This window comes from Crotalus tigris, unplaced genomic scaffold, assembly GCF_016545835.1.
Source record: "Crotalus tigris isolate CLP2741 ecotype Arizona unplaced genomic scaffold, ASM1654583v1 scf7180000017546.9332058, whole genome shotgun sequence".
NCBI lineage: Eukaryota > Metazoa > Chordata > Lepidosauria > Squamata > Viperidae > Crotalus > Crotalus tigris.
In genome coordinates, this window is record NW_024096465.1 from 6,133,541 (window position 1) to 6,159,529 (window position 25,989).

The 25,989-nt window shown below is 35.8% G+C and overlaps 2 long non-coding RNA genes across 2 annotated transcripts; both read left to right on the forward strand.

The window, feature by feature from the left end:
• The first annotated feature begins 209 nt into the window (after window positions 1-209).
• Window positions 210-10,447, forward strand: LOC120304873. The gene is made up of 4 exons (XR_005555869.1): window positions 210-608; window positions 3,587-3,741; window positions 5,780-5,926; window positions 8,053-10,447. It is a non-coding gene; the product is annotated as an uncharacterized LOC120304873 (long non-coding RNA).
• A 3,583-nt stretch (window positions 10,448-14,030) lies between these two features.
• On the forward strand, window positions 14,031-19,924 carry LOC120304877. Its single transcript, XR_005555871.1, has 3 exons — window positions 14,031-15,102; window positions 18,429-18,568; window positions 18,959-19,924. It is a non-coding gene; the product is annotated as an uncharacterized LOC120304877 (long non-coding RNA).
• Window positions 19,925-25,989: the final 6,065 nt, after the last annotated feature.

Here is a 25,989-nt window from a genome sequence, read left to right on the forward strand (position 1 = left end):
GTCAACATAAAAGTATGCTGAATTCTTTTGGGAAATAACAAAGATGCATTGAATTATTGCATACAGTTATTACTCAGGGTAAATAAGGAGCTTCTCTTCTGAAGTAAATGGACATTGGGTCATTCTCCAACAGTAAAAGCACTACTTTTATTCAGCCCCAGATGTAGCCATTTGTAGTGATATTTTCAATATCTGGTGGATTTGCAGGGCAAATTTTTGAGATGAGAACTAACCAGAAAGGCTATTATTTTACTTGGGCTGAGGCTACATGCATCTTCTAGACTAGATTTCATGACTGCATTTCAGACATTTCTCTGAATTTGGAGGGAAAGCACATATTTCATAGCAAGCCTCCTCCATATGAGAAAGAAGGGGCCAATAAGAGAACTAGGGTGGTGTAACAGTTAAGATGTTAAACCAGGGATGGGGAGTGCCGGAATGCATTCCCCCCACCCCCATCCAGCCACAAGACTGACTGATGAATTTGGGCCACCCACTGGTTCTCAGCCCAACCTATCACCCAGGATTGTTTTACAGAGTAAAAAAGAGGAAGGAGTCCGTCCTCTTTATGCTGCCCAGCATTCCTGAAAGAAAGAAAGAAATACAAGGTATAAATTAAACTATTTTTTCTTTTCCGAAGAATGTGTTTGTGTGTGTGTGTGGTGTGTGTGTGTGTGTGTGTGTGAGAGAGAGAGAGAGAGAGAGAGAGAGAGAGATTTGCATTGTGAAAACAATGTTTTCTTGTACTGCATAGCAAAACTAGAAATTCTAAAGCAAAGCACTCCTTCAAAAAGAACTTTTTCCCCTCTTCCCCCTTTCTATTGATCAATAATAATAGAAAACAAGAAAAAACAAACAAAAACAGTGTGAAGCAAACAAATACAATAATATACTAACAGCTAGCAAAATAAGTCCCTGTTCTATAAATTCAGCCACCCTAAATCCTGTATCTGATTATTCAGATATAGGCCTCATGTATTTCAGTGGGGTCCTTATGTACAGCTCCCTCATTATCAGAGCCTTGCATTGGACTCCAGGGATTACAAATCTCTCTCAAACACATACACACACTCACACACACACCTTAAATCTGGATGTGATTAAAAACAAAAATATAAACAAAAGTGAATGCAGCAGAATCTAGAAATGTGATACAATCAAGACTTGGACAGAAATAGAAAATTAAAAAATAAACCCTAAAATCTGTGTTTACATCCTATTCTTACTTTCATCTGAAGGAAGGAAGGTGGGTTGTCTGAGGTAATAAGATTAGTAAGATTTGTGGACAGGCAGGCCCTCAAATCTAACCTCTGATGAAAGGAGGCCCAACCAACCTGGCAAGGTCCAATATTTTCTGGAATTACTGCTGCCTTGTGCAAACTCTGTGAATTCCTCACCATTTGCTCACCATGTTAAGTCCCATAAAATTCCTTGGTCCCTCCTATTTGTAGTCCCTCCTGTTATTTTAATAACTTTCTTTCCTCATGCTTTTAAAGGCATTATTGAGGATAGGCCCTGCACCTCTGGTGCCTTTTTTGGTTTATGTGCAGTCACATATTGTTAAAAGATTAATTCAGAAGAGGCAAACAGGCAAATCATTATCCTGGTTTTTCTTTGGAGGTGGGCAAGAATAAAAATAGCTGAATAAAACTATTCACTTCCTCCTGGGTTCACATGAAGTTGCATCTATTCTTTACTGAATTTGGATCCTAAAGATTTCCACTTTCCTATAGTACACCTGCAAGAATGTGTATGTGCTTATATTAGGATTAAGGAAAGAACGACAAGATTACTGGAGGCCAATCTAAGGAAATAGGATTTAGGAAAATTAAATAACTCAGACAGGAATCCAGGAGGAGGGCCCTTTGCAAAATGCTATATATTTCTGTAGGTAAAATATTGAATACTATATTCACTGCAGGAGCTGTAGATATTGTTCTTCAAGCAGCAATTTTATTATTTGGGGAACAGAAGTACCATTGTGCTGTATATCCAGAAAATCATTTGAGAAAGAAGAGGGAATTTCCTAAGGCTGTGTTTGATAGGGGCTGCTCAAGAGGATGAAAATTGTAGCCCCTAGTAATTGTTCTTCTATAACATTTCATGTGTATAAAGGAGGTCGTTTCTGTGTAATAAATTCAGATGGGTGTTCTCATTTCTTCTATGTTCACTTCTATCCTACTAAAATGCTTGAACTCCACTAGTAAGGATGAGTGTTCTCCAGGATTGGATTCAACCCAAATTTATGTCTAGTTTGAGTCTTACTACTGTATGCATTGGAATTCCCATTTGGAATTGGAACTTGGGTTGTCCTTTATTAGACTAATATCCTGGCTGCCTTTCCTTATATGCTATTTCCTTCTTCTGTTATTGGCCTGCTCTGCAAGGTAAGTTGGATTTAAAAAGAGTGCCTTGGTGGCTAAGGGCAGACTGGAATCTGGATTCCCTTGCTTTTGGTCTGACACCTTTCTCACTATACCATGCTGACCTTTCTAGACAAGAATTATTATAGTGAATGCTAGAAAAATAGAGGATTTCCCATGTCCATTTATTTTTCCACTGGGTTGGGAGAAGTAATTGATCGAGTGAGACTTGTCAATCACTAGGAAAAGTTTTTACTGGGAATCATCTTTTAATTAAGTACATCCCCCCCCATATTGTCCCTTATACACAAAATATGCTTCTTTGAAAACAAAATTAAAAAAAAACAGAAGTGACTTTGTTCTTTCTGTTCCTTCAGCACATGATCTCATGCAACATGTGGTTTCTCTTATTCATTTTCATTATCAGCTGACTTGCATGAGGAAAACAAAGTCATGATTGTAAGATACTTGTGGTGATATTTAGCTTGTGGGTGTGACATTAATTTATGCTTTATACTGTAGTGAATGCTTGGAAGAAATAAGATTTTCAGAAGGCTTATCCACCACAAAGTGGTACTGCTCTGTTTCATTGGAATAATTGATGATAAAGGATATTTTCTTTCAATATTAGGGCCTATTAAGTTAATTCTACCATATAGTTTTGAGATCAATTTGTAGCATATAGCCTCAGATCGCATTTCTAGAAGCTGTAACATCTGGAAATATCCATTTTATTCTAAAAATAATGAAAGATTGAAAACTAAAACAAATACATGTATTTTTCCAAAACAGCCTCATTCCATAGTTCTTTTTCTAGCAAATGATGAATTATGTAAGTGACAAAAAATTATGGAAACAGCGTGTTTTAATATTTCAATAACATGTTATTTTTAAAGTATGCGTTTGAATAATCCTAATGAGCTGTCATGGTAGCTTGTTTGAGACAGTAAAATATAATTCTATACTTATTGTAAATATGTAGAAAATTTCTAGCCGAAAGAGGTTATTTGGTACAAGGGTTCATATTTCCTTAGATTAAATATATTATATTAATCTTTTAGCAATGTTTGTAAAACTGTTCATTTCTTCTGGTTTTCACAGCCTGATTAATATTGAAGAAATTGCTGAATTTTTTAAAGTGCTATCTTTCACATGTGATAACTTTTATAAATGGCAGTGCAGTTAAATGTCTAGTTTTATTGTTTCTATTTTTTTCTTTTAAGGACCATAAGAGTTTGCTTAAATGTGACCCAGCGGAGCGGTTTGCAGCCATAAGAAATCTGGAATCCAGGTCATAAGTACCTGGGGAGGGGGGTCCACCATAATTCTGAATGGTCACTAAGCAACCGTCGTTAAGCGAGGACTACTTGTAACGCAAGTAATAAAATGTATCTAGTATTGTAATATACATGTATTATATATATACATACATATACATGAACACACACACACACACACACATATACAACAAACATTTTTGAAAAATAATACAGCAATTACAACTGCATGAGAATTATGAGTGGTAGACAGTCAGTTCAGAAGATATTTCAGAAGAATAAAATTTATAAAAGCTTCTAGAAGGCCAGAAACTAAGAATGCAATTTAATATTTATAAGGAGGCTATTCCTGAGAATCAGCACTGTGATGACAAATCAGTGCTTTCTGGCCTTAGTTTCCCCACCTTGTGGACTTATGGTATTACCATGGGTTTAAGAGAGGAGAATATTCCCAAATGGGCCAACTCTGACTGGAGAAAGAAATCCTATAGATACTTGGGTGTCAAACCATATATGATTTTTATAAATCAATACTAGCATTTTGAATGGTACCAAAAAACTAATAATGGCTAATGAAGAGCCAACAAAACAGGGCTAATATGATCACAGTAAAGAGTGCTAGTCAACTGCAGCTTCTAGATGGTCTTCGAAAGTAGCCAAAAATTGAGTGACTGGTGGAAGTCTGCATGACATCTTACTTAGCAGTTCAGAAGGAAAGCATGATTGATTGATCAGAGGTTTTATAAGACTAAGGGGTGCATTATCCCTATCAAAGTCTGGACACAGGTCATCTATAAGAACGAGCAATGCTGTCTCCATTACATGCCTGGCCCCGAACTTCACTAAAAAGAATCCAGATAAATTGCTTCCTCTATAGTACTGGTTAATTAAATATCTATGACATACTCAATAATTTTTTCCCAAAAGAGAAAACTCAAGACGAAATAGGGTCAGATATTGCCAGATGTGGTGAGAACTTCTTAAAAAGGAAAGGCATTATTGCCTCCTTCAAAACTGTTGATATCAATTCCCATGAAAAGAGGTATTAATTACATAATTGTAAACTGCCAAATTGTTAAGAAACTTTTCAGGCACTTCCAGAAACATTAAATCAATCATGTAGTAGGAGTGGACTTTTCTAATTGGTCCCACAGACCTTTGGAAGTCCCAGGCAGCAGTTAAGCTCAGCTGTACCTGGAAATTAACTAACCATGGGAATGGGCTAGCTGTAATTCTGACCATATTCAGATCACAGCATAGTTGCTCTGAGGTTAAGCCAGGTCAAAGTCACGACTATCCGCATGTAAGTCAAATATTAATTGGGATAAACCCATAGTTGCTAGCTACTGAAGCCATGAACTTCCTGGATCTAACCACCAGGAAACGAAGATTACTCATCAAATCATGGATGATTGTGGTCTTATTAGAGACAGAATTGGTGTTTACCAGCAGGGAGCTAAGCCAAGGTCATTAATGATCAGGCCAGCAGGACTGGGACCACAAGGCAAAAAACAATGATTGCACCAAATTGCTGATTTTCCTTCCCTTGGAATGGCCGAGTCAGTGCTTTTCACCATACTACCCTCAGCCTGGCATAATCAAAATTATTCTACCTTCACTGTCCAAATAATGGTCTTCAACTATTCTCTACCATAAGTAGCCCACAATCACTCACTGACTTCCCTGCTCAGCTATTCATACCACTTTCCACAACACAATCATCTAATTACACCCAATTCACTCTCCACTACTAGGCCTATCAGTCTTACTACTTAACAAGCCATTTCAACTGATAGGCCACATGTAATGACTCCATACCCTTTCTAACAACATCATTCCCCAATTCACCCCAATATAATCCAGTGCTGAAACTTTGCCACCAAATTTTCCAGATCCCTAGATCAGATATCTAGAGAGGCTCAGGCCACAGATTCCAGCTTTACCTCCCACAGCAATAGACTTGTAGCTTTCAAGATAGGGTTCCATAAGTTCAGCTAAATGCTTGGCCTCCAACTGACCTCTGGCAGTCTTTTCAAGTTAATTCTCCTTTGTCCCTCAGCGTGTTGTGGCTGTCTTCCCACTGCTATCACAAATGAGCTTGACACTGTTACTGATGCACTTTCCACTCTTCTTTCATAGGCCCTGGATTGCAGCAATAAATTCTCCACAATCCAGATCTTCTAACTGAATCCACAACCACTGTGGGCTCAGTATCACAGACCCACAAGGACCAACTTCTCTGTTATTGTATTATCTCTACCAATTTAAACTATATCCACACTCAAGGTAGGTCATCTTCAGTTTTGGCTTTCCTTTCCAGCTGCTACAATTCCACTCTTCTACTTTTATCTTCCATATTCTGCTTTTCTCCCTTTATCATTGTCTCTATTCTATCAAGCTTTTCTGTTTGCTTTGCTCTCAGTTCTTTTCATTATTTCACTATCTTAATTTGGCCATTCCAAACTCCAATTTATACAAAAAATTATTTGTTACACAGATAGAATAAACAGAAACCTTTCAAGCCCCAGTTACACTCCTTTCAGTAATGCATCTAGCAGTCTTATATAAATTATAGATTAATAACTCTGCCCATAACATTTATTTAACATGCAACTAATTAAAAGGTGTGCTATTTTTTTGACCTGTCTTTCCAAACGTGAGGAGAAAACTCATTCTCAAAAAATTCTAATTTTTTACTGTTGTCTATGAAATTACAGTTCTCAGCCAAACAAATAGCAACCCCATTTCATGTTATATCTAGAATTGGTAGAATTTATTTGTATTTCTTGTATTTCTTTATTTTATATCCTGCCTTCTCAAATCCACAATATATGAATCAGCCCTGATTTGATTCAACTTGGAGTTTTGAAGAAGACCATGTTAGCAAACTCATTAGCATTAGAAGTGAAATAAACTAGACAAAGCAAAAAAAAATGGTACCCTGCCCCAGACTCTGGACCAATAAAATATTAGACCGAAACCAGCATTACTTTGGCACTTATTCACTCATTGACAAGTGACAACCATGCAGAATTTAAGAATAAAGTCAGCCCTCAGCCAATATTCAGAGTACTGGGAGCAGAATTGAAATCCATTGGAATATTATCCTGCTACCCTAAGAGTACTTTGTTAGGTAGACAGTTGAATGAGGCATTAAAACAATTAGCTCTGTATTTATGTCAATGTTAGAAAATCCACACCATTAAACATATCCCAAGCCTCTTTCTACATGGAAGTGAAATTGCAAGAATGTATATTGTCATTAACTATTACTAGCAAAACAATTTAAGAGTAGAAATAATTAAAAAACAAGAAAAAGTGTTACAACCATTTGTACAGATACAGACTGGGTGAAACTTGGTTTAATACCAATAATTGTGAGAGGGATCTTTGAGTCCTAGTGGACAATCACTTAAATATGAGCCAACAGTGTGCTGCAGCAGCCAAAAAAGCCAATGCAACCCTAGGCTGCATTAATAATAATAACAAGAAGCAACGGGTAGAAACTAATCAAGGAGAGAAGCAACCTAGAACTAAGGAGAAACTTCCTGACAGTGAGAACAATTAATCAGTGGAACAGCCTGCCTCCAGAAGCAGTAAATGCTCCAACACTGGAAGTTTTTAAGAAGAGACTGGACAGCCATTTGTCCGAAATGGTGTAGGGTTTCCTACCTGAGCAGGGGGTTGGACTAGATGACCTCCAAGGTCCCTTCCAACTTTACTACTATTACTACTATTACTAATAGAGGGATAGAATCAAGATAATGTGAAGTATTAGTACTGCTTTACAAAGCCTTAGTAAAACCACACTTGGAACATTGCATCCAATTTTGGTCACTATAATATAAAAAATATGTTGAGACACTTGAAAAACTTATGAAGAACTTTTGCAGGAATTGGGTATGTCTAGTCTAGTGAAAAGAAGGACTAGGGGAGACATGATAGCAGTCTTCCAACATTTGAGTGGTTACCACAAATATTAGGGGTTCAACCTATTTTCTAAAGCACCAGAAGGCAGGACAAGAAGCAAAGGATGGAAAGTAATCAGGGAGAGAAACAACCTAGAACTAATGAGAAGTTTCCTAATGGTGAGAACAATTAACCAGTGGATTGCCTTGCTTTCAGAAGTTGTAGGTGCCCCATCGCTGGAGGCTTTTAAGAAGAGACTGGACAGCCAATTGTCTGAAGTGGTATAGGTTCTTCTGCTTGAGCAGGAAGCTGGACTAGAAAACCTCCAAGGTTGCTTCCAACTCTGTTATTCTATGTTATAAGTTATGCAGACTCTTCTACCTCTTAGCAGATCAGCAAGCAATTGGAAATGCCAATTTGTAAATACTTTAATGTTAATAGATATAAATAAAGCCAAATCTTTATCAGAGCTTATCAATTAACTTATCTAATTTTTTTGCTAGGTTCAAGATGAATGCAACCTGTGTCATGTGGGGAATCTTTTGGCTGATTATACTCTTTTTTATTGGATGGCCAATTAGCATATTCTTGGGAGGACTGTACGGATTCTTCGCTCCTATGACCACTCTGATAGGTCTGGATGACTTTAGTGAGCTTTTATTGAAGGGGGTAAATGTGGGAAGAGAATGTGCTATGAATGTGCGAACAGGAAAGTCCCTCTTTTAACAATAAACCCTATCATAAATCAGGAAATAAACATTCATTTTATGATCTTTAATGGATTTTGAAAGTATTTGTGTACATTCCTGTTTATATTAAAATGATAATTTAGATTTTAAATAATACATTAGTGATATTTTACAGTATTGTAAAGAAGTAATATAGTGTCATTTCATTTGTAAGCTGTATGAAACCTGGGGAGATCCAAATAAGAACTTCATTTTTTTGTCAGATCTGGATTTGTCTAGAACGCCATGTTTACAGCTCTGAAAACTTATGCAGTAATATCTTTGCTTAGAAACAGTGATGAAACTTGCCTTCCTCTTAGCGGGAAAGTTGGCATTTGGCCTCTTACTCTGCCTTGTAAGTTATCAAAAGTTCAAAGTCTAATTGTTTATTAGCTTCATTACCAAATGCAGTCAATGTATTAATCTGTATTATCGCTAATGTTCATTATATTTAAATTTGATATAAATATATCATATATATGGGAGCTATTTTTAATTATTCATAGATATGGTATTACTTATGATAAATAAAACATAACTGTACTGGTAGTTTCCACTTTTTTTTTTACATTTTTGTTATATATTTTTCTCCTAATATAAGAAATTCCTGAATTTTGCTGAATTGCTAAATTTTGCTGTTACTTTTCTGAAACTCAATTATAAATATTATGATGATCTTAAAACTAGAATCTACTTTATATATTGTTAAAGTATTTTTGCTGTCACTTATCTGATAGAGATCTAAGTTCTCTGTCCCCTAATATGTATGTAAGTAATCCTTGGTACAATTTGAAACAATGGGAAAGTGTCATTGCTAATGGTCCAGGTTGAGAATAGAAATTATCCCAGTTTCCTCATTAGATTGCATATTCCAGAAACTGATCAGAATAATGCATCCATGTTGATTCTTTTGAGTGTGTGTGTGTTATATAATACCATATTATATCATTATCTGTGGCTCCTAAAATGTTTAGCTATAAACTATTATTATGCAGATCTGTTTGGCTGAGTGTTTCTAGGTATTAGTAGTGGAGGAGTATTGCTTGATTCTTTAGCTGTTAACAAAATATATCTCAGGATGTTTTCATGATAGCCCCCCCTAAACCTTCACATGATCATTTCCCATGACACTAGACAAACAACAACAAGAAGAAAACAACTCCCTTTAAAATATAAAGTTACCATATTGGGTGGCACCAACTCAAGCCCAATTATAAGACAGGCGTTCTCTATTTCAGAAGCATATTAGGGAATTTGGTGTTGTGGTTAAGGAACCAGGTTAGAGACTAGGAGACTTTGAGTTCTAGTCCTACCTTAGGCATGAAAGTCAGCTCGGTGACTTAAGCAGAGTCACTTTTTTCCAGCCCAACACACCTCACAGGATTATTATTGTGGGGAAATCAGAAGAAGGAAGGACTATTTAAATATGTTTGCCACCTTAAATTGTTTATAAAAAATAAACGGGGGAAATGAATGAATGAATGAATAAAATAAATGAATGAATGAATGTCTCTCTCGGTTGATATACATTCAGCTATAAGACAACTCACAATGAGTTGCTTTTTCCTTTATGCCTTATAAGTGTTCGAGTTTTAGAAGCTTTTTCAAACTTAAAAATAGTGCTTAGCACTAGCTAGGTATCTGGCATTGATTCTTAATGCACATTTCAGGATCAAAGTAGTTGTTTTTACATATTGTCATTATTTCTAATTGGATGGCAATGGTTTTACCAGAATCAGCATAGGGTTACTGGATGGCCAATAGGGGAAAGAGCTTGAGGTAAAAAATTATCTCCTTTCTATTCCTATCACTTTGCACAAATGAGATAAGGCTGTTACAGGAGAAACTCCAAACTTTCTAGAGATCGTAATTTCTCTTCTGAGCACCGTTTGACTATTTGTAAGCAAAATATTCACTTCTTTTGTTAACTGATTTGCAATGTTGATCCATAATTTCTTAACATTAGAAAAGATCATAACTGAGAATATTCCAACTTTCACTGAAATTTAATTTCATTCATTTTCTCTCAATATTTAGGTAAGTTTGAAACTATTTGAAGTTATGGTACAGCTCTTTTGTTGTTAGTTGCAAAATCGTATCCGACCCATCGCGACCCCATGGACAACGTTCCTCCAGGCCTTTCTGTCCTCTAACATCTTCTGGAGTCCGTTTAAGCTCACACCTACTGCTTCAGTGACTCCATCCAACCACCTCATTCTCTGTCATCCCTTTCTTCTATTGCCCTCAATCTTTCCCAGCATTAGGCTCTTCTCCAGTGAGTCGTTCCTTCTCATTAGGTGGCCAAAGTACTTGAGTTTCAACTTCAAGATCTGGCTTTCTAAAAAGCAATCAGGGTTGATCTCCTCTAGGACTGACCGGTTTGATCTCTTTGCAGTCCAGGGGACTCGCAGGAGTCTTCTCCAGCACCATAGTTCAAAGGCCTCAATTCTTTGACGCTCAGCCTTCCTTATGGTCCAATATACCTCTTTAGTAATTAACAATTTTGAAGCAAAATTTTTAAGGACATTTAAAATGAAAAGAATGTAAATTCTTGTGAGATTTGTTAAATGTTGCCAGATAATTTTTATTATGGATTGACATTTTATTTATTTAATGTGAATTTTCATTATAAAATGGTTCAAGTACTAATAAAGACCACTTAAAATTTTTTAAAGTGATCATAGAGTAAGAATCAATGCAGCCACCCCTTTTCAAATATCTCTAGTGCTGGTAAGTATAAATAACAAAGGGGATACAAGCAAAACAACAGAGATTATAAAAATGTCTTGGCAATAAACAAAACAGAAGTCTCAAACAATCATTCATCTGAGATGATGTTAAAAGATTAATTTTCGAATTATGGAAAGTACAAACATATAACTGAACAATTTTATGATATAAGCACAAAAGTAGGTAAAAATGTTGCTTCAACGTCACAGATGAAAATTAACATTTTTAAAAGCTATATAAACCATATCCGATTCTATTTATAATAAATAGCATCTGAATGTCTTCTCTTTGTGTTCTGAAGAAAAAAGGAATGAATTGCATCTAAAGATACCAACATGGTTTGTCAAAGTCACCAGAACTGGAATCTCCAATAATGGAGATTCATGTCCTTAAAAATGTTAAATTGAAACCAACAAATCTGAAAATAAATTTGATCCATCAGGAAGCAGTATTTAGAATGTATTGGACTCTCCAAAGAATCTATTAGAAAAAAATGGGCATCAGATTTTCTAAGTTGGGGATATAAAAGAAATGAGGATTCTCTGACTCAAATGATGTCTATGATCATTTGATATATTTTGAGGCTAGCATATTAATATTTTTATATATATATAATTTTTTATTGAGTAAACATTTAAAAACAGGTTGAACGCAGTGTGGCATTTCTGGCTGTTATTTTGCCATACATACTATACCTTATACCATATATCTCCCTATTCATTGATCTTTTATACCATTTATATATTGCATTTTATACTATTTACATAGTTATATATTTACATACATATTTACGTCTATTTACAACATTTCCATTTCCATTCTTATTTCATATTCTTTCTGATCTCTATCTTACACTCACTTTGAGGTTGAAAATCTACACTTTCTCTCTTCTAGACGAGCTTTCTTTGTTCTGACTTTTTCTCCTCGAGTCTAACCAACAGTACATTTTATCCCAAACTTCGTAATACTCTGTTTCATCCTTGTCTTTAATTTCTAATGTTGGTCTATCCATCTTTGCACATATCAAAAAAAATTTAATTAGTTCACTCTCCACCAGGGAATTTCCATTTTTCCAGTTTGGGCATAGACCAACCTTGCTGCTGTTATAATATGGCTAGCATATTAATATTTATTTATAACTAAAACTGTATGCTGCTTGACTCCTAACAACTGTGGGAAGCTCAGAACAACAATAAGTAGATCTATGGGGAAATTTTTAAATGTCAAAGATAATAAGATATTGAACTCTATACCAAAGCTTTGGAATCTGACTGTTTATAAGAAATTATGTTTGTATTGAGCTCATGGGGAGATGATTAAAAAAAATCAGATTTTTACAGTAATGTTTATTATGTTATAAAACTTGCATTATATTGCTTCAGTGTATACAGTATTTATTGAAGATGAACACTCTAAAGGTAAACCAAATGATGGATGATAAAAAAGAAATAAATATTATATCAATTTATAAAAAAGAAAATATTATATCATTTTTTTACTAGTTAAGATGTCAATATTAATCAGCATAATATTACTTAGCTTTCTTAGAATTAAATATAGTATTAAAAAAACTAGGGCAAATTGCGCCTAAGTGTTATACAAAAAAGGGTTCAATCTTAAGCTGATTACTTATTATGGTCTTCACAGTGTTGTTAATGTTTTTTTATATTTGTTGGAAAAGGAGAGAAGAGAAAAAAAAACAACTTTGACAATGATTAAAATATCATAAAGAATCATAATGAGAAATTGGAAAGCTGATGGTATTCCGGATGCTAAAGAATTATTGCCAGAAACATACAATGTGACTATTTTGGGAAAAGGCAATAAATTTGATCACTACTTATGACAGTGATATTTACAATAGCATTTTACATTAATTATATTATAGTACTGCTGTTATTAGTAAACCAGTAGCTGTTGATCTTTGTAATGTATAAGATTCTTGTTCTTATTTTATTTCTTAGTTTGTTAGAATTGTTTCTTTCTTAGTTCTTTTCTATCTTAGGTTTATATTAATTTTTAGTCTTTGTTTAAATATTGTTTGTTAATTGTGCATGTTAAGAATGTTAAATTTTCTTTAAAAAAATGTTTGAGAAATTCAGAAGTACCAGAAGACAGAGCTATCCCTACCTTCAAACAGAAGAAGAAACATCCATCAGTGTGCCAGTTGATCTGACATTAAATACTTGGAAAGATTCTAAAGCAAATTATAAAGGATTTGTCTGTAAACATAGTGAAAATTATGTGATAATTACCAGACAACATGGATTTGATAAGAATAAATCCTGACAGTCTAATTAAACTTTTTGTTTACTTAGGCAACTTCCCTAATAGATTGTGGAAATGCTGTAGATGCAGAACTCAGAAATAGATAATTTATTCCTACCCGCTTTGAGTTCACCAAAGGATGCTTCTCAGTGGTACTCCATACATATGGAAAGAGGGATCAAGCGGCTTCCCAAAAGGAATAATCCTGAGTCCTATTTCTTTTCCATATTTATATATGTATGTATTTGTTAATTAAATTTATATGCAGACTGTCTCACTCTGAAAAGCGTGAGAGATTTGAGGTAGCTAATGTTCTATAATAGAGGCCCCCAACCTTTCCAGCTCCACAGACCAGGATTGCCAGTGGTGGTGGGGAGGGGATGGTTTCACATGTGTGCAAATGGAACTTCATACGTTTGCCCGCTGCTTGCACAGCCTGGTTCCCAATGGACCGCGAACCAGTATCAGCCATGAACCAGGGGTTGAGGACCCCTGCACTATAAGACAGAAGTGAAATTCAAAATTACATTGATAGGTTAGAGAATGTCCTGAAGGTAACAGAATTAAAATTTAAAATAACAAAATTAAGAAACAGGCAAAATTCTTCATTTAGGAAGTGTAAATGCTTGAATATAAGATAGGAAATATCTGGCTTAGTAACATTTTTCAAGATAGATGTTGGAATAAGAGGTGACTGCAAGCTGGGCCTGAATTTGTAGCATGATATAGCTACAAAGCAGGCAAATGCAATTTTTAAGTTGCATCAGAACATATGTAATGTCTAAACCATAAAAAATAATTGTCTATTTGGTAGAGGGCAGAGCTCCACTTTCAATACTGTGTGTACCTCTGGGTACCACATTTCCACAAATATCCAGAAATATTAGGTTTCGAGAAGGACAATTAAGATAATCAATATGCTAGAAAACTAAGCCCGGTGAAGAGTGATGAAGAAGCTAGGATTATTTAGCCTTGACAGAGATGATTGAGGAATGATAACACTCTTCAGATAGTGTGCGAAGGTTCCCAAACATTGTCACAGTAGCTCTCCTCAAGTGAAGAAGATAATTTACAAGGTAGTTCTTGAATCAGAATAGGGCAGTGACAGTCTTTCTAGTTACTATATTCACTCCATACACAAAGCCCATACATCATTCAAAAGTTATGTGAATTTTATAAGCTTTCTCTTCTTCAAGCTGTTCCGAACTGTTTTCATGGTTATCTAATTATAATCGAATTATAAGTGTTGTTATCATTAGGCATGGTGGCCTAGTGATGAAGATGTTCGCCTCCCACTCGAAAGATTGAGAGCTCAATGCTCAGTAGCGGCAAATGTTTAACAGGCAAAGAAAAAAAAAATATCTGCTGCAAATTCCACATAGTGCCAAGAAAGGCATCTGGCCAGCTGCAGCTAGTCATCCTGACTCTACCCCAAATTAAAGGGTTACATGGTCATAAAAAGGGAGAAGTTTTTTTATAATTATCCTACAATAAATCAATAATTTATCTTTTTAACAAGATAAATAAGAGGTACTTAAATAACTGTAAAATATAGTTACCTGTTCTTGAGAGCTGCCATAATAAGTCTGAACAAAGATGTAGAGTGGCATTCTATATAGTCTTTCAGATTTCCTCATGTATGACATCATACTGGTTACTTAGAAACAACAAAGCTCTCAATAGTCTTTAAGCATCAAGCCATTTTTATGAGGAGATGCATGAATTTTTTTTAAAACTCTTCTCTGCCGATGTCTTCAGATCACAGTGAACACCTGAAAATTAAATTAGTTATTTTAACAGATAATTATAGAAATATAAATCAACAAGGTAAGTCTTTTCCTTATGGAGTATTTTAGAGAGGGAAAGTACACTGGAAAAAATTGTAAGTGAATAGTGAGGCAGAATTCTTTGCATATCCATTGTATTTTTATGTTGAATAAAGGTCGCAACTACCATCCACTAAATCCCATGAGGTACATATCCCTATTTAGTTCCCCTTTTGGACTGCTTCTCTATTCTTTGAACCTATAGCCTGAAATGTACTATAATGCACATCTCATAGAAGTCTGTACACATCAAAGTAAAATATATTTTAAAATATTACCTATCAGCCTGACCTCAATACCTGGGAAGATTCTGGAAAAGATAATCAAACAATGAATCAGCAAACACCTAGAGGCAAACAAAATCACTACTAAAAGCCAACATGGGTTTGTCAAAAACAGATCATGCCAGACAAACCTTATTGCATTCTTTGACCAAGTGACAAAATTAGTGGATCAAAGGAATGCTGTGGATATAATTTACTTGGACTTCAATAAGGCATTTGATAAAGTAGATCACAACCTACTACTCGATAAGATAGAAAAAAGTGGGTTAGACAGCATCCCCACCAGATGGATTCGTAGCTGGCTGACTGGCCATACTCAGCATGTGGTCCTCAATGGAACTGCATCTACATGGAGGGAAGTGTGTAGTGGGGTGCCCCAGGGCTCTGTTCTAGGCCCAGTGCTCTTCAACATCTTCATCAATGATTTGGACGAGGGGATAGATGGGGAAATCATCAAATTTGCAGACGACAAAGCTGGCAGGAATAGCCAACACTCCAGAAGACAGGCTTAAGATACAGGAGGACCTGGACAGACTTGAACACTGGGCGCTATCTAACAAAATGAAATTCAATGGCGAAAAAAGTAAGGTTCTACATTTAGGCAAGAAAAACCAGATGTACAGGTATAGTATAGGGGGTACCTTCCTCAATAGTAGTAACTGTGAGAGGGACCTCGGAGTCCTAGTGGACAATCACTTAAATATGAGCCAGCAGTGTGCTGCAGCTGCCAAAGAGGCCAACACAGTGCTGGGCTGCATTAACAGAGGGATAATTACGTGAAGTATTAATACCACTTTACAATGCCTTGGTAAGGCCACACTTAGAATACTGTATCCAGTTTTGGTCACCACGATGTAAAAAATATGCTAAGACTCTAGAAAGAGTACAGAGAAGAGCAACAAAGATGATTAGGGGACTGGAGGTTAAAAATATAAGGAACGGTTGCTGGAATTGGGTATGTCTAGTTTAATGAAGAGAAGTACGAGGGGGGACATTATAGCAGTGTTCCAATATCTCAGGGGCTGCCACAAAGAAGAGGGAGTCAAGCTTTTCTCCAAAGTGCCTGATGGCAGGACAAGAAGCAACAAATGGAAACTAATCAAGGAGAGAAGCAACCTAGAACTAAGGAGAAACTTCCTGACAGTTAGAACAATTAACCAGTGGAACAGCCTGCCTCCAGAAGCGGTGAATGGTCCAACAATGGAAGTTTTTAAGAAGAGACTGGACAGCCATCTGTCCGAAATGGTGTAGGGTTTCCTGCCTGAGAAGGGGGTTGGACTCGATGACCTCCAAGGTCCCTTCCAACTTTATTATTATTCTCAATCAATCGCACAGTCAGCCAGATGTTCAGACTGGATTTGGCATTTTGTCTACCTATCGAGTCCTTACTCAGGACCTGGGATAGGCAGATATGGATGTTTGATGGTATTACAGGTATTGTCGCAGGATGGAAGCAGTTCCTTAGTAAGGCCGCCTTTTGCAATTGACTAATAGCGAATTTATCAATGCCAGTGGTGTTCAAGTGGTGCTCCAGTTGTTTTGGGATTGCACACAAGGAGCCTATTACTATTGGTACTACCCTTGCTTGCTTTTGCCACAGTCTTTCTATTTCTATTTGTAGGTCTTTGTATTTTGTTATCTTCTCCAGTTCTTTCTCGTCTATTCTGCTGTCTCCAGGCACTGCCACGTCAACTATCCAGACTTTTTTGTCTTTCTTATCGACAATTGTTAAGTCTGGGGTGTTATGTTGCAGGTGGTTGTCTGTTTGAATTCTGAAGTCCCAGAGCAGTTTAATTTTATCATTTTCTATGACTTTCTCTATTTTATGATCACACCAGTTTTTGCTTACAGGCAAATGATATTTTTTGCAAATCTTCCAATGCACCATTGTTGCTACTTTGTCATGCCGCTGCTTGTAATCAGTTTGTGCAATCTTCTTGCAACAGCTTACCAAGTGATCCACTGTTTCTTCAGCTTCTTTGCATAGGCGGCACTTACTGTCTGTTGCTGTCTTCTCAATTTTGACTTTATATGCATTTGTCCTTAAGGCTTGGTCTTGTGCAGCCAGAATTAGTCCCTCGGTCTCTTTCTTCAATTTTCCTGCTCTTAGTCATTGCCAGGTCTTGTTATTATCTGCTTTCCCAGCTATTTTTTTAATGTATTGGCCATGTAGTGCTTTGTCTTCCCATGCCTCTATTCTGTTCTTCATTTGGTCTTTCTTGTAGGCCAGTTTGGTCTCTCCAGTAGTCAGTAAGCCTTCCTGATATACTAATTTCAGTGCATCTTCATCATTGTTCTTCAGATATTCTTCCAAAGATGATGATGATGATGATGATGATGATGATGATATCTCTTGAGGCATTGAAGAAGCATCATCCAATTGTTTTTCACTTACAATGTAATGTCCTTTAGCATAACTTAACAACTTGATAAATAAGACATCATTTATAATCATTTATGTACTGTAAGCCACCCAGAACCACATAACGATGAAATAGGCAACATATAATTTTAATAAATTAATTATAAATTGTTTATTATTTATAATTTGTGAATGCATATGTGCAATATTGTTAATGATATCCCTTATGTTAAAAACATGTATTAATATACCAGTGATCTACTTATTTTGATGTAGTTTGAAAATTCAAATACTAATCTATTTTACTGGGAATTTGGCAGGCAATGATGAAAGGCCAAAATTTTGAAGTATAGACATTTTCATCATAATTTTTTTATAGCAGCAGCCTCAACAAGGTACAACTGAGAAGGTATTATTGACGAAGTATTCCCTGCAGTTTTGCTTCTGTTTTCTTGCTAAGTGTCTCATTTTTCCAAGATGTTTACAAGCTCTTTATACTACTATATTTTTGTCTCCTCTTGCTTACCCTTGTAATCTCTGAATACATAGAAAATATCAGGTTGGGGGGAGTTAAAGTATACAAAATGTTAGTAATTTGATGTTTTTAAAAGCCAAAACATATTACTTAGTTTTCAAACCTGTTTAATACTAACATTGTTTGTATTCTGCGATCACTAATAGTGCATTTAAGAGGCGTCTCTTTGGAAAACCATGTCTGAAGCTGATGAAGAAGGAGGGGAAGACTATGAAGATGTAGGAGATAAAGCTGAAAAAAAAGAAGTTACTGCGGAACTTCTGCCTCAGCCTGAAAAAAAGGCAAGGTATAGGTTCTTCTTTTCTGTAAAAAAAATAAATCGTTGTTTTACTCATTACGTTTCCTAAAAGGTAAGAGATGTGGCTGTTCATTTAGTACAAACATGGGGAAAAACTAGTCTGTAGCTCTAAATTCCCATAAACTCTGCAGACACTTCTGCCTTTCTCCCAAGACCAGCACCATCCTAGAGGGACGAAATCATAATTTCCTAAAATAATACAAATAAATCTTCTTCTCTTTCTCCTCCTCCTCCTCCTCCTCCTCCTCCTCCTCCTCCTCCTCCTCCTCCTCCTCCTCCTCCTCCTCCTCCTCCTCCTCCTCCTCCTCCTTCACCTGAAATTGCTAGAGAAATGTGCTTAAAAATGCTTCTGACCAAAATGTTTTTGTTTCTTTATAGTGTCACCACTGGGGCACTGAGCTGCTGCTGCTTGCTGTGGAGTTTGGTCTGGTTAATTATATTAGTGGCTTTTGCTTGGCCCTTGAGTGTGGCTATGGCAGCCCTTTATGGATTTGTGTCACCCATGATTTCACTGATAGGACTGGATGATATCAGTGAATCTATGCTGCAAGCGGTACATGTGGGAAGAGAATGTGCTAAAAACGTCAGAACTGGCAGGGCCATGGTCTGAAGAAGAAACCTCAAGAGTTACTCCCATCCCTTCCATTTACAAGTGTCCCTGCTTTTTCATGTTTTCATCACTATCGTTGATTTCTACATCTTCATTTCAACATTTATATTAAAAAGGACTTTATTTCAGTCTAAAAGAGTTTTCATGCTATTTTACCTGACTTAACCAGTTTGGTTTCCAGTGTACACATAAGTTAAGAATGAAGCAGGGGGGCCATCTTGCTTCATGGCCTCTGCTTTCTGAGATTTCCTCCAGCATGTTCAGTGAGCTCTGATGTTCAGTGAGCTCCGGGAATTTCTGAAAGAGCTTTGTATAGATGTGTATTGTAGGTACAGTGATTTTGCAAATGTGAGATTGAGGCTGCAAGGCAATGCCAAACGACATCGAACAAATTCAAGTAATCTTGTAGAGGCCTGATAATATTGTATTTGATTGTATTTAAAATCAATTATTTTTCACTTGTATTTATTTTTGTTCTCCCTTCCTTTTAATTTATTCCTTCCCCTGAAAATCACAAGTTTTTCTTTTTACTGTGTAAAATGTTAAATAATATAGAGCCATGAATCTTCTTCCTGTCTTTTGTCTCCCACATTCTAGCACTGTGCCTTATTGGTGGGTTTACATTAATCTCTTACCTGGTATTACTGGAAAGGTCAGTGATAGGAAAGGCTCGGGGTAGGATCAGGAATGAATACTGTCTCTTTTCCCAGGGTTTCTAAATTGGTCAAAATGAAACAAAGAGGCACATTCACATCCTGGAAAACTAGAATGGGAATAGTCTGGTGATGGACAGTTAATCTTCAAAACCTTTGACCTTCTCCGTAATTTCTTTAGCACTTCAGAAAACATAGTCACCAGTTGGCCGATGTAGTGATCAGACATTGGTGAAGAAAGAGGTAAGGGTGGATTTTATTCAAATTATGCTCCTGAAAGATTAGTAGGCTTCTGTAGAGGTATATGAAGCTGGATTGGTGAGGTTGCATAGTTTTTATAAAGATATGTTGGACAGTTTGTTTTGTAACAAAATGGAGAAAGGCGTAGCTGCTGCCAGTGGCTGCTTGCAATATTTTCTTATTTAAAAAACAGGAAAACAAGTACATTCACATTGGATTTTTAAAAAAAGTTCTATTGGTAATACTTGCTTTGGCCAAGTAATGTTTCAGAACGGAATTTCGCATGATCTATATCCCATGCTGAAAGGTATGTTGGGCTTTTTTTATATATTGTTTGGAACAATATATCGTGTAATAGACCATACTGATAAAACAATATGAGATGATTCTATCTGGTCTCTTAAGCTTTGTGTATTCCTTCTGCATGACCTGGAATCAATTATTTGGCAGTTGCTAAGTAACTGGAAAATGTCAATTTTATTGGTGCATATATTTATTTACTTTAAAAAAATAGCCTTACCCATTTGAATATTGCCTTTGATATGCCATTTAGAATTCAGTATAGCTTTTGTGTTTTCATATTGTTGATTAGACGATATGTAGGGAAATCTTTACTGCATGGGAAATCTAAACAGTGGCACTGAAATATTTCCTAGGATTAATAAGAGAGAACTTGGGAATTTTGTGTAGAATGGAGGAAAAGAGTTATCTCTCTTGCACATGCATTAGTAAACTATTGAAATTGGAAATAAGAAACTTCTTATTTTTGCTGTTAATATATAAATAAGGTTTATTATATTTTATATTATCTTCTTAGCTTTGGCTACTAATACTCCATTTAGCATATCTGGTTTAATCTATATGTTTGTATACATATTTCTCTGTAAAAATAAACATACAGTAGAACCTCAATGACCACTTGCATGTATTTGAAGGTGGAACTCTGTAATTGTGGATTTTTTCCCCCTCCCTGTTCAGTCATGTCTAATTTTCAGAGACTGCCTGGACAGGTCCCTGATGTTTTCTTGGCAAGGTTTTTCAGAAGTGATTTGTCGATCTCTCCTTCCCAGGCTGAGAAAAAGTGACTGGCTCAAGGTCAACCAGCTGACTTTGTGCCTAAGACACTACTAAGATCCACAGTCTCCCAGTTTCTAGCCTGGTATCTTCACTACTATACCATTCTGGCAAAATGATGGATAGCACATTAGTTTTGTGCTTTTATGTTCACGTAGAACTGCAAAAACCCACAAGCATTCCTTAAAAACAACATCTTGCATCACACTCTAGAATACAAATATGACATATCAATTGGCTTGAATATGCATGTTAACAACCTTCCTGTGTGTGCCATGGAACAGAAGATCTGCTTTTAGTAACTCCTGAGGCTCTTTGGCTTCACTAATAAAATAGCTGTCTTTATGGATATCTGTCACTTTAGAACTCAGAAGAACTGTATATATTAGCCATGGAATTTAGTCTCAAATATTTATCAATTTTTCCAATCCCGAAACTTCTGATACTTAATAATTTGTCTGCTTATTAACAAAACATTCCCTAGTAGACTGAACTATCAAGATTAATCACCATTGATCAGGATATTTACAAGTAAATCAATCAATCAAAATGTATTAACAGTCAAAGACTTGCAAGTAAAAAGCTTCAGCATCACTAACTCCGGAATGTTGCCTTAACCACAACATATTGCATAACTTTCAACAAAAGATTTTGTATGTAGCCAAGTAACGTTTTCAATATATACACATTAATAAAACCACCTGTATATATAAGCATTTATATTTGTGTCAATAACTTCCAATAAGACAGACTGTGTAGGACTGTACCACATTTGTGGATGGGGCTCAGATTTCTACCTATTCCCAGTGTTGCTGGGTTTTTTAAAACGTGACTGTTTTTAAAAATGAAAACTATATTACATTTCTTACAACTTACCTATGCATCATGTTTTCATGCCTCAAAATAACAGAAAATCATATTGATTCTTGGGTATTATAGTCATTGTGGCCCAGAGCACTTCAAAAAGGAGGTTTAGAGTTATGTGGTGTTCTAGGACTAGAAATTATTAATCCCTGGCTATTACTATATGTCACCACATCCAGCACTCAATCAAAATAAAGTTATCCCCATTACTATTCTTTATTCATTAGATTTAAATGGCTGTACCAGTGCCAGAGTGTTATCTAAACTAGGGGAGAGCCAGTTCCAACAATAATTTGCCACAAACATGTGAGAAATCAGTTTAGATAAGATAAAAGATAAGATAACCTTTATTGCGGGCACAACGGCACACATCAAAAATGAAATTTAGTTGCCCGCTCTCAAAGTGCTGTTTCTCTGTTGATCACTTCTTGTACAACTCCCTGTCCTGCCCGCTTCTACTCCTGACTTCTGTCATAAATGGGATTGGTTATTTGAAGTTGTAATAATCTTTCAGATCCCTTACTGCAGAAACTTGGAGCAAGTTAGGAATGCAAGAGCAGCTGGGATCTGCTCTTCCCACTGGAACAGCAAGGAAACACTATCACATGGCTGTTTTACTCCTACCAGACAGCTTGGGATGCCATGAGTGGGCAGTCTGCTTCTGTTGTACAGGAAGAAATCATTAAATAGACTCAGTAAGCCATTTGTAATATCCTCTCGTTTCAAGAAAAGCAGATTACATGGTAACTCCTGGGAATTGTCTGGGAAAGTAGAACAGTGTTTTTAGCCACAGTAAAGCAGGAGATAAGAACAACTTTGCTAGAGTCCAAATATGAAATATTCTGAAATCTTTAGCATAGTGCTGATTGTTGAACAAGTAGTGGAGTCACATTTTTGACAGACTTTATAAAGGGTTTGATACAGAGCTTCTCTTCTCCACTTTTTTTCTAATTGTAATACTGTTTCAATTATTCTTGCAATTATATTCTGACAGTCTGTAACAATGTAGGCATGTACATATCACTATGAAAGCTATGATCAATGTACAATTGTTTTACTGAATCTGTTAGAAATTTGAATGTAGAAATATAGGAAAATGCATTAACAGTACTCTTCTCCCACACTGTGATATGTTTTCCATATAATTCAGCAGGTTGTTCATGTTAAATGTCCAATATTTTGATGTTTGGAAAGTATTTCTTTAGATAGTTTGGGAACTACTATTGTGTATCCTGCACATGAGTTTCACTCCTGGTACATGTTATCCTAATAGAGAAACAGGGGAATCTTTTTGTGAAGGTGCACAACTGGCAAACTGCATATTTTACCCAGATATTAAAATAACCTTTCAAACATTAAGGATTCAAATTAAAACTCTCAAGTTTTAGTTTAAAATATATGCATGTAGAAAGAATGCACTAATATTATATCATCTCTGAGACTGGATTGTTCTAATTGATAGAAATAGATCAATAGGAAATGGAAACAATGAATTATGCTTTATCAGATAAGAAGGATGATAGAGAAATAATAGCATTTCCTTTTCAGTTCTGAAATGCTAGTACAGCAAAAAAAAAAAAAAACCCACAAAGATGTTTTGATATATACTTTTTAATTAGATACAATTAACAAAACTTTCCTTTTTCTAATATAACATTTGTATTCTAAATATTATGTATACATAAGCTCACGTATGATTATTTATAAAGCTTGCTTCTAAAGGACACCAATGAAATTCCTTCAGAGTATGCATTGACCATCTGATGTTTTTTGCATAGTGTTAAACCCACTCAGTATCTGCCTCTTTTGTCTTGTCTATTTTTAACTGAAAAATAATAATTACTAAACTGCTCTGACAAATGTAGGAAAATCCATCATTGTTTTCCTATAAAAATGCTTCATTTCCCCCTCTTTAATAGAATAATAATTAGAATTATTTGCATTTTAGTTTGTTAGAATTGGTTTATATTACTAATTAAATAAGTACTAAAATACAAAAAGAAGAAACTTTTAAAAAGTTAATCTAATGCAATATAGTTTTTCCCTATTCCAGGCATTCTGTTGAAACACATGTTGCTTTCCCTGGCATCAGTAATCAGTGTATTTAACTACTCTTATAGGATTGACTAGGGAAAAGGTATTAGGAATTTATGACCACAAATCTATGTATTTACATTAATGATAGAGATTTCCCCCCTCTATTTAAATGAGTTTCATGCTGGTGAATCTATTGCAAATGGTTTGCAAACACTGACGCTAGGAATGCAATTTGTATTCATCTGTTGGATACATTGGATTTCAACTTCAGCTTTAATAATTTAATAATTTCCACCCAGCACAAACTGTATACCATGACCTAAGAGCTACTTATTACAGTTTACCAAATGGTCATCTTTTGTCCAAAAATGTCTCACAATCTACAGTAATGTCATCGAGGCAATTAACACAAGGGCAATTCCAGTCATTAGATACAGCTGGAATAGTGTATTGGACTGAAGCTGAACTAGAAACCCTGGATAAGAAGACAAGAAAAAATAATTACAATGAATCGTGCCCTTCATCCATACAGTGACATTGACAGATTCTGCTTACTAAGGAGTATAGATGGCTGGCTGTAAAATGTTACAAGTATGACATTTGGAAAGAAGAATGAAGGACAGTGAAGAATATGCACTGAAGTCAATACACTTCAATACACAAAGGCTTGTTGACTACCTAGAGATCAATCTGGCTTACAGGAAAAGCAAGAAACAAATAGACATGGCAAGCAAAGTATTACATGCCCAACACACACACACACATACAAAACCTATCAGGCAAAGCAGGTAAGAACAAGAACTGGCAATGGCTAAGAGCAGGAAAATCCTTAAAATCTTGCACAGAAAGCAAGAATTGAGAAGACAGCAACAGAGTGCAAATGCCACCCCTGCAAAGAAGCTGAAGAAACAGTGGAGAATATAGTTAGTCTTTGCAAGAAGGCTGGGCTGGCTACAAGAAACAAAGGAACAACAATAGTTCATTGGAGTATCTGCAAAAAATATTATTTGTCTGCAAGCAAGTACAGGTGGGACCATAAAACAGACAAAGTAATAAAAATGAAGCTATAGTGCTCTGGGACTTAAAAATTCATATTGACAAGCTCCAGCACATAACACTCCAGATTTAACAAATGTCAATAAAAATGACAAAAAAAAAAGTCTGGACAGTGGATGTTAGAGTACCTGGAGATAGCAGAATAGAAGAGAAAGAAGTGGATAAAAATCACAAAATAAAGATAGTACCAACAGTAGTAGGTGCTTTGGGAGCAATTCCCAAACATTTGGAACACCAGCTGAACACTGTCAGCATTGACAAATTCACTATCAGTTAATTGCAAAAGGCAACTTGCAACAGCTTACATCCTGAGACAATACCTTCAAACAACAACCTCAATCTATTCCATGTCCTTGGGAAGAACTCAAAAGGTGGATAAAAATGCCAGATCCAGTCTGGAAGACTGTGATCCACCATGATAACTTATTAAATATATATGCTGCCTGTTTGTCAGTGACTGTGTTACTTACTGCAATAGTGAAGAAGCTTGTTTGTAAAATCACAGGAGGTTCTTGTAGACTTAAATGTAGGAGATACATGACATAGAGGGTTGGACTTAAGTAAGAATTTGGTGGGAAGACAACTAAAACCAACTGGCAGTCTTTGGAATTCCTTTTTATCTTTTTTGAACTCCCCTTTGTTGTTTCCTCTGTAGAATAAGCCAGGCCGCATTGATTTTGCCAGTGGTTTGAATCAATTAGTTAGCATTTCTGAAAATGGACTAACAATGACATAAAATTAGATGATGGGCTACAAGTGCTCATCTTTAGGTTATTGCACCTTTCAAATTTTCTCCAATATGTACAATAAAGACTTGGAGAGAATGGGACTGTGCTACTGGGCTATTCGTTTCAAACTACACTTCTCATTATCGT